Genomic DNA, 10141 nt, shown 5'->3' on the forward strand with positions numbered 1-10141 from the left:
GGCTTTGTATGTGTGAATACCCTGGCAGCACAGGCTTGAGCATACCGTCCAGGGTTTTGTTGTGGACCCCAAACAGGACACCATAGCAGTAGTCCAAGCGGGAGGTGACAAACGCATGATATATTATCCTTAATACCAATGAAAGGGTGAAGATATGATCATATGAATAACTGGGATTGAAAAAGTGTCAGGAAGAAAAAAAAATACACTTGAGTTGGTAGAATGTATGTAGATATTAGGATTATACATTTAGAGAGTGTTTATCTTTAGTCCTTGATAAACTTGATAATATGAACGCAGTGAGACAGACGTGTTGGCAGAACATGTTTCATGTTAGTGAAAAATAAAACCATGTGAAACTGGTTTAGTGTCGCTCAGCCTGTGGAAATGTTGAGTCCTCACTGGAGGACAAAGGCACGATCCTCTCCTTCTCTGTGGCATTTTATGAGCTTTTTAATAATTGACTAAGTTGATAAAGCATAAAGGAGCAGTTTGTTTATTGTGCTGTCCCATAGACTAAGTCTGATTCCTGCAGGGGCCGGAGTTTGAAACCTGACAAAAAAAGTCTGTATGCTGCAAGTCGCCCCTTCTCCCCTCTTTCATTAAATAAATGCAAAAAGCAGTAACAAATTATCTTTAACATATTCTTTATTCATTATTTTATATTTTGAGTATGTCCTCCAACGGATAAACAAGTCATAAAGATGTCAGACAGGATATAAGGAAATACATTTTAGTCAGCCAGTTGAAATGTTATACCCTCCATTGACGTGACACCAGAGTCACGAGGCGGTTCCTGTAGAACAAGCAGTCAGTGAGCTGAAGGACCTGCTGACATCTGACTTAGGGTCTCTGCAGGACAAGAGGGACACATACAAAGGAGTGGAGACAGCATACAAGGAAGTGATTCAAGTGTCCGAGAAGCAGCTGCTGTCCACAGAGTGGCAGATCACAGCAGAGTTCATCAAGCTCCATCAGTTCCTGAAAGAGGAAGAGGAGTCCAGCCTGGCAGCTCTGAGGGAGGAAGAGGAGCAGAAGGGGAAGACGATCAGCAGAGAGATGAAGAGCATTCGGGAGCACATCTCCTCTCTGTCACACAGTGTCTCTGCTGTTGAAGAAGAGCTGCAGAAACACAACGGGCCCTTCCTCAGCAGTTATAAAGCCACTCAGAGCAGAGCCAGAGTCCAGAGCGCACTGTCAGACCCACAGCTGCTCCCAGGAGCGCTGACAGATGTGGCCAAACACCTGGGCAATCGGTCCTTCAGAGTCTGGGAGAAGATGAAGGACCAGGTCCACTTCAGTCCCGTCATTCTGGACCCAAACACTGCACACAGCTGTCTCTATCTGTCTGATGATCTGACCAGTGTGAGACAAGGAGACACACCTCAGCAGCTTCCTGGTAATCCAGAGAGATGCACTGACGGTGCTCATGTTCTGGGCTCTGAGGGCTTCAGCTCAGGGAGACACAGCTGGGAGGTGGAGGTGGGAGATCATCCTGTCTGGGTTATAGGTTTGACTAAAGAGTCAGCTGACAGGAAGGGAAAGAGACGTGCCTCACCAGAATATGGAATCTGGTGTTTATGGCATGGCAGTGGAAAATACAGTAATGGTGCTGGTGAGACTGTCACAGTGGAGAAGAATCTCCAGAGGATCAGAGTCCAGCTGGACTATGACAGGGGGAGGTGTCCTTCTACGACCCTGAAGACATGACTCACATCTACACTCAGAGACACTTTCACTGAGGAACTCTTCCCATATTTCGGTATTGGAGCAGCTGGTGATGCTGTCAAACTAAGATTCCTCTGTGATGCTCAGGAGTGTTAGTTCAGACTTTATTCTGACTTCACTTTCCGTCTAGATCTCTTTGAAATAATCAGGATAAGAAACAGTTGATCATCAGATCATAATTTTAGCCTGTAAAATATCTTAATGTGATCATGTTTGATTTACAGCTTTAAACATTATATTCAAAGCCTCAGTGTAAAAAACAAATTGATTGTTTATATTTTGTTATACTTTTCTATTGTGTGTTTATCATTTTCATTTAACTCACTGATATTTTTTTGAATCTGAAAATCATTTTTAAACACATTGAGGCATGATTGATGAATGCTCAACATTTTAATCCACAATCTTTAAATAAATAAATAGATGTTCTGTTTTTCTTTTTAATCAATGTCCTGAAAATGTTTGTGTTTTTTTTAATTCTAATAAAAACTAACAAATCAAAGCTGTCAATTCTCCTTTTTTTAACATCTTGTTTCAAGTCAAACATCATTTTTATAGCAGTATAAGATAATATAACAATGTAAGATATTTGTAGGACTCTTAATTCATTGTTTTTAGATATGTGTATGTTGTTTTACTCCCAGGAGTAATTGAAGTTGAGTATTTCCGTACTGTATATATGAACAATAACATTTCTGGCAATTGAAAATGTCCATTTTATTATTAACCTAAACGGAATTATAGCTGTACAATTAAGTTTAGTTTTATTCAGAAATATGTCGATAAGCTTGATTCCTGTTTCTTCAGGTACATCAACAAACCTTTACAATAAACAAATAAATAATCGTAACATCATCCTAATGATCTAATCTCTTATTCAATGCATTGCATCCCTCCATGAATCTCTTTTACCCTTTACATTAATGGACAGCCAAACTCATTAAATCTATGTCTCCTTGTGTGAAGTCATGTGACGGATGAACCGGCTGTAAGCAAAGAAGCTCCCACCCTGATGAAGGAGAGTCAGCAGAAAACATGTGAGGGGTAAAGCATGGCAGTCACATTTACCTTTCTCCAACTCCACTGCAGCATTATAACATCTACAAAGTAGATTCAAAACAAAAAAGAGGAATGCATTACATACTTTCCTGCAAAACACACATGTATTCACTTTGATACTTTGTCTTGAGTTAGTTAAAACCTGCTGATCCAGTTGTTGATCAGCTGTGTGATTTAAAGCTGTAATAAACCAGCCTCATTGAAGGGGGCATCACTGAGGGTTTATACACACCGACACTTGACTGTCTCAATGATTTGCTCTGGAGGAGAGTTTTCACTAAGGATGTACGACTTTCACTATTACATGTATTAGCTGTGTAACCTACTGAGTGCAATTTTAAGAACAAATGTGCAACACGTGAACCACACCATAATATGTGATTGCATGCTCACGTTTCACTTCCCGTAAACACCACAAGATGAAGACAAAGTCAAGATGTGTTTAACTGCTGGATCATTTTGAACATTGAACATGTCATTTATTTCACTCATGGATAATATTGTTTCATGCACAGGTTGATCAATTGCTATTTTTCTTTTAATGTATATCCTTCACTAAAACGCCATCCTGTTTGACAGACATACTGTATGTCCAGGGAATCTAAGAGATGAATCTCTGCTGTGGCTCTCGTTGTCGCTTCATCAGGCACAAAGTGGTCAAATCATCTCAAACACATTCTTCAGATTGCATTGTATCTTCGTTCAGCTCTTCACAGTCCAACTGTTGTTTTGAGCTGCTCTACTATCATGAAACCTGGTTGAACAAGTTAATAAAACAGAATCAAGAAAAATACTTTTTGCAACAATCTTTTCATTTTCTGTTATCTCATTCCTTCCTGTCAACTAGAGTTAGAGAAAGACTCAGTTATATTTTTGGGCGTTCTGCCTCTGCCTCCTTGCTTGGTCGGGCCGCTCCATTGTCGGCTTCACAGTTATAAACCTTTTTCTTACTCCATATCAAGCCACACTTATTGTTTTTACTTCGGCTGTGAGTGTTTGTGTGTGCTCAGGATGAGTTTAGCTTGTTCTCGCTGTATCGCCGACAGGGGCAGGAGCTCCAACAAGCCGTTTAGGACAGAGAGTGAATACCTGGTGAATACACATACTATACAGAGATGCTGTGTGAGAAACCAATGTTATTTTTGGAAAATTGCACAATTTGACTAGCCTTTTCCTGGCCTCAAGCGAGAAACAGGACTTGTTTCTGAAAAAGAAACCTAGCCTAACCCTCAGTTTTTTTAGCAGGTTATTGACATGAAGTTTAAAAGAGAGACAATCATCAAGCCAGATACCAAGGTATTTGTAACAGGCAACAACTTCAACTTTTGTTCCTTGCGTAGTTACAATATCTAAAACAGGCTCTGGTGTCTTTTTTGCTTTTGAAAAGAGCATTACCTTTGTTTTATTAACATTTAAAAGAAGCTTTAATTCAGAGAGCTGAGTCTGAACAGGCTGTTAAAAACAGCCTGTAATTTAACAACAGCCTCTTTAATGGAGGGACCTGCACAGTACATCACGGTATCATCCGCATAAAAATGTAAAGTAGCTTCATCCACATTATCACCTACGCTGTTAATATATATGGAGAATAAAAGTGGTCCTAAAACAGAACCTTGTGGTACACCATTAGAAATGTTTAACCACTCAGAAGACAGTCCATCAAAATGAACACATTGGGACCTTTCAGAGAAGTAGTTCACAAACCACCCTACTGCAAGGCTGGACATGACAATACTGAGTAGCCTCTGCTTTAAGATGAGATGATCAACGGTGTCAAACGCTTTGGAAAGGTCAACAAATAGAGCTGCACAACTCTGCTTATTATCTAAAATACTCGTAATGTCATTCACCATCATCGTGGCAGTGATGGTGCTGTGTTGCTTTTTGAAGCCTGACTGATGTTTAGACAGGATGTCATTTGTACATAAAAACTCCTTTACCTGTTCACTCACTAGGCGTTCAAGAACCTTAGCCAGAACTGACAATTTAGAGATTGGCCTATAGTTATTTAAAATAGTTGCCTCCCCTCCTTTCAGTAAAGGCAAGACATAAGCAGACTTCCATACTTTTGGAATTGTATTTGTGCTGAGGGAGAGGTTAAAAAGAGAAGTAAGAGGTGGAGCAATAAAGTCTGCAGCTATCTTTAAAAAGAAAGGTTCTAAGTTGTCCGGGCCAGCCGGTTTCCTAGGATCTAACTTAGATAAGGCTTCATGAACAACATCAACAGTAAAAGGGGTAAAACTGAAAGGGTTTTCCAGACCACGTTGTTCAGAGTCACGGACTGTGGTGTTCACAGAAGCAGAGTTAGTGACAGAATCAAATAGAGAACCACAGGACACAAAATGCTCATTAAAGCAATTTAGCATAGTAGCCCTGTCCGATATAGTGCCAGATGCTGTGGTAAGGCACGGAGGTAGCTCATTACGGATATCACCGGTTGATATCGATTTTATTGCTTTCCAAAATTTCCTAGGATTATTTAGGTTTTCTGTGGTAACTGACAAATAGTACTTCGACTTTGCACTTTTGACATTTGAAGTGAAGCTATTCCTTAGCTGCCTAAAATGCAGCCATTCTATCTCTGAGCCTGATTTCCTAGCCTTTGCCCAGGCCTTGTTTCTCTCATGAAGGAGACTAGACAGCTCAGCAGAAAACCAAGGATTGTCTCGTCCCTTTACTCTAAATGTACACAGGGGTGCATGTCTATCAATGATCTCCATAAAACCAAGATAAAAATAAGACCATGCGGTTTCTACATCAGCACACAGATCGATTTGACCCCAATCAAAATCAAACAGATCATGCACAAAACCCTGCTCCACAAAATGTTTTTTGTCTCTCTTGATGATAATGCGAGGTTTAACCTTTTGGACCTTAGTGTCCCTAATTGTGGCTACAACACAGTGAGCGCTCAGATCATTTGCAAATACTCCCACAGCTGAATATTTATGGGGAACATTAGTTAGAATGAGATCAATTAGGGAGGATTTATTAGGGGACTTAATATTAGGGCGAGTAGGACTGTCCACAATCAATGAGATACAAAGGTTTTTAAAATCCTCTGACACTGCAGTTAACCAGTCCCAGTTAAAATCTCCAAGTAGCACTATTTCCTTGTAGTATAGTTGTGATAAAAGATTTGCTAGTGAAGACAAGGAGTCTTTGATAGCTGAGGGGGGTCTGTAGCAGCCCACCACCATGACCTTTGACCCTTTGCCACTTCTATATTTAAGGCTAAAAATTCAAATTGCTTACTGATCGATTTGGAAACTAATGTGGTTACACTGAACTTATTCTTAACATAAATTGCAACGCCACCACCTTTATTAGGCCGGTCGGTACGATACACATTAAAACCATTTAAGGCAATGTCAGAGGCCAAAATAGATTTGTTTAGCCATGTTTCTGATAAGACAATGACGTCAGCGTCAGTCGATTTTGCCCAGATACGGACAAAATCTAGTTTACCTAACAGACTGCGCACATTCAAGTGGATGAAACCCAACCCAGATCTAGCTTGAAAATCAGCAGGAGTAGCGATCTGATTATTACTACTGGGCGGACCAGGGTTAGGTTGTACATTTCCTGACAGTAATAACAACAACAAAACCAGGCATCTTTTCCTCTTAAATGACACACATACATTGTCATCTAATTTAGAAACACCGGAAAAGTCTGCGAGAGTGTGATTAGAGCTTAAGAAGCAGTCCTGAAGAACCATCATCGCGGGAAAATAAAAAAGACAAACATATTTCTCATAGTCCAAAACAGTTAACAGGCACAGCAGAATCCCGATATGGGCCATTTTCCCAGACCAGCAGAGCATCCGGATAGGCGTGCAAGCAGGCCCGAAATGTGGAGGCGCTCCGTTCTCCTCGCGATATCCCCGGTGCAGAACCTCCTCAGTACAGCAGGATAGGCGAAGCAGGACCAGCTCGAGGCGTAGAGGCGCTCCGGTCTCTCAGCGATATCCCCGTGGTAAAACGTCCTCGGCACCGTAGAGCACGACAGGTGGAGCAGGTGGATACAGGCCTCCGCTACAGCAGGTGTAAAGCAGGCCGCAGCCCGAACGCGAAGCCGCTCCGGTCTCTCCGTTACGCCCCCCGGGGTAACATCTCGCCAGGACAGCAGCACACGACAAGTGGAAGCAGGTCCCTGCCACAGCACAACTGGGCAGGTGGAAAAAGGGGGCCCAAACAACAACGTGCAGCCGCTCCGTCTCTCCGCGACTTCCCGGGAAAAACCTCCCCACAACAGCACAGGTGCACAGGTAAACCTCCTATCCACGCCGACGGAAGAGAGGCAGCCCTGCCCCTCACTTTCCACGCTCCGTGAGGCGGATGAGAAAAAGTGCTCCGCTCGCGAAAATGCGCTCCGCTCGCTCTGATCGACGAGTGTAGAGTGACGTATATACGTGTATACTCTTTAAAGGAATCATAAACATAAAAAGGTGTAAATATAATAATGGCATGATAATTCACTCTTTGTACAGAGTCAATGAGCCTAAAGGTCCTTACACACCGAGCCGATTTTCGGCGTCGATAGATGTCGGGCCGTCGATGAGCGTCGTGTCGCCCTACTCAGATTGGTGTGTATTGCACCATCGTGTCTTTTCGGCCGTGCCGACACCTTCCGCCACCGATTCAACATGTGAATCGACATGTCAATGTCCCCTCTGTGGGACGAATAAAAGAGTTCTGATTCTGATTATGAAATGAAAAAGTACCTCAACTGTGTACTTAAGGATAGTAGTTGAGTAAATGTACTTAGTTACTTTCTGTTGAGTTGAGAAATAAGGATCTTAACTGTCCTGTGGGCTGGTCCTGGATCAGCAGATGTGACATGTACTCTGGTTATCTGCCCATCTCCTGCTACTGCGACAGTTAAAGGTCACATGTCATGGTCATTTCTACTGATGATAATTCCATTGTTGAGGTAGAATAGAATATATTTAGATTGTGCAATTTTACAAACTGTTAGGAGATTTGGTAGACAACTTGTCCACTTTCTTAAATCTCCTCGCGTTCCTACAAGCCGTTATCTTACAGGAAGGAAACCCAGAACCTACAAGTAACCGTTTAACAATAATCCACTTTAATGGTAATATACAATGCAATACAATCAATACAGTCAATACAGTACAAATTACATACAGTTCTGTGGGATCCCACATTTACCTGATACTCACGTGAGCCAGCCAGCCAGCCAGCCAGCCAGCCAGCCAGCCAGAGGAGAAAGAGACCGAACACAGCGGGGTTTCTGTCTATATCCCTCGCTGACCCAAGGAGGAGTTATCTGCGCCTCCCTTCCAGACCAGTGATTGGCTGCCCAAATTATCATCAACACCCCACATCTTAAGTCCCCAATCCCAGTGGCTCAGCTTCCTTATCACAGGGATCTGAGATGACTATGTCAACTCCACACCTTCCCCCTCTTCCTTTGTCCTCACAAAACCACATGTTAGCAGGCCCAAAACCAGCCCAGTTTTCTACACAAATCATTTTCCCTTTTTAAGCATCTTGATAGTTTACTAACCTGAATACATACAAATATTTCTTTACAATTCTCACATTGGTTTATCATACAGCATCTCTTTATAGTATGTGTATTCACTCTCTGTCCTACACGGCTTGTTGGAGCTCCTGCCCCCCCTCCCTGTGAACCCAGTGTGCTCTGATTGGTCAGCTCGCCCACTCTGTCCACCACCGTTACAGCGGAACATCAGTGATTATGTGTTAAAGGGGTGGTCACTGACTTTGAAAATACAAAAATAAAAAAAGTTTATGATTAAACGATTTCTGGGCTGACGGAATAGGTGTAACCACCCCAAAATAAAGCAGGTTAAAATAATTAAATTGCATACATTTTCTTTTAGAACACTTGACCATTTGTACACACATGACACATGGAGAATAACAGACACATAACAGTAAACACTGAAAACGGGTCCCACATGACCCAAACAGCACACAAAGTATAATGTTAAAATGTGCTAAATATATACACTGCAAAAAAACAAAACAAAAAGAGAAGTAAAAGTAGCTCACTACTTGTTTTATTTTTTGAAAGTAGCTCTCATCCTAAAAAAGGTTGGAGACCCCTGCATTAGAGCGTAACAACTGTAACTATAGGTGTCTGAATTAAATATGTGTACTGAAACAAATACCAATAACTGTATTGCATTGTTTTCTTATGTGCACTTACTTCATACTGTCTTTGTCTTTTTCATCCCGCATTTATTGTGCCCCCCTCATAAAAAATAACTGGCCCCAGCCTGCCCCCCCCCCCCCCCCCCCAGTCAAATTGGTCTAGAACCGCCACTGATGTGTTACAATGGTGTTAGCAACCAGAAAATAACACCAGTAAGGACAAACAGATGAGAATGCTGCGTGGGGTCTGGGTGCCGTTGGCGGGACGCTGCAATAGAGTCTGGCTGCAGACCGCAGCAAGGAGGCGTTTCCTATAGGGGCGTTTCCTATAGGGGCGTTTCCTATAGTGAACGACGGGAGCCGGCTCTCGCCCGCGAACGAGCCGTTTTTTGTTTTGTTTTTGCGGAGGGATCTAGATCGGCATGAAGGCACATTATGCAATGTGCAATGTGGACATTATCCCGCTTATTACACATGGCCACATTCTCAACAAAGTAACGACATGACTCCCAATAATAATTTAAATGCTTTTATGGATTTAGAAAAAGATTTTATTGATTTAAAAAATTGTTTTATGTATTGATTTAAATTGACATGCATCCGCTAAGAAAAGTAGTCCGTTGTTACCGTTTGAACTAACGTAACAACGGCAGGAACTGCTTCTATAGTGTTTTTGAGAAGCTTTTTGATTACAGATTTGAAAACATCGTTGCTTGCTTTAAAAGTAGCACGATTCATTATGTCAAACCTTGAAAGATATCCCTGCCCTAATGCCAAAAGTAACTCGCAACTGAATATGTGTCGCCGTAGCTATGATGTCTATGTCTGGACCGCTGCGTAAAAAGGAGGGTTTCTGACCCATTACTTCTCTTCTTACTTCTATAAGAATAAAACATGGAGGACGGTGATCTCTTTTTGTCCCCCTCTTCTCCCCGCTGCAGCCTAGCAGCTGATCTCAAAGCACGCTCCCCTCTCCTGCAGGGAGAAAAACTATATTTATATACTTTATATAGGTTGATACAGTAGCCCCTTTTTTTAAATACTTTTTATAGGTGTTGCCATCTGTTTTGTGTAGCGTGGTTCTACAAGCAAGTCAATGCATTCATTGGGTGGTATCAGAGAGTTACACGGGTCTGTAAATGCAATGAAAACAATTGGCCACAGCAAATAATTTATATTAAACATGTAATTTTTACTTTTGAATA

At 41.8% G+C, this 10141-nt stretch overlaps 1 pseudogene; it reads left to right on the plus strand.

The window, feature by feature from the left end:
• Positions 1-290: 290 nt before the first annotated feature.
• LOC117448947 (nuclear factor 7, brain-like) lies at positions 291-1824 on the plus strand (annotated as a pseudogene).
• The last annotated feature ends 8317 nt before the right edge of the window (positions 1825-10141 follow it).

The sequence above is a fragment of the Pseudochaenichthys georgianus genome, chromosome 7 (assembly GCF_902827115.2).
Source record: "Pseudochaenichthys georgianus chromosome 7, fPseGeo1.2, whole genome shotgun sequence".
Taxonomy (NCBI): domain Eukaryota; kingdom Metazoa; phylum Chordata; class Actinopteri; order Perciformes; family Channichthyidae; genus Pseudochaenichthys; species Pseudochaenichthys georgianus.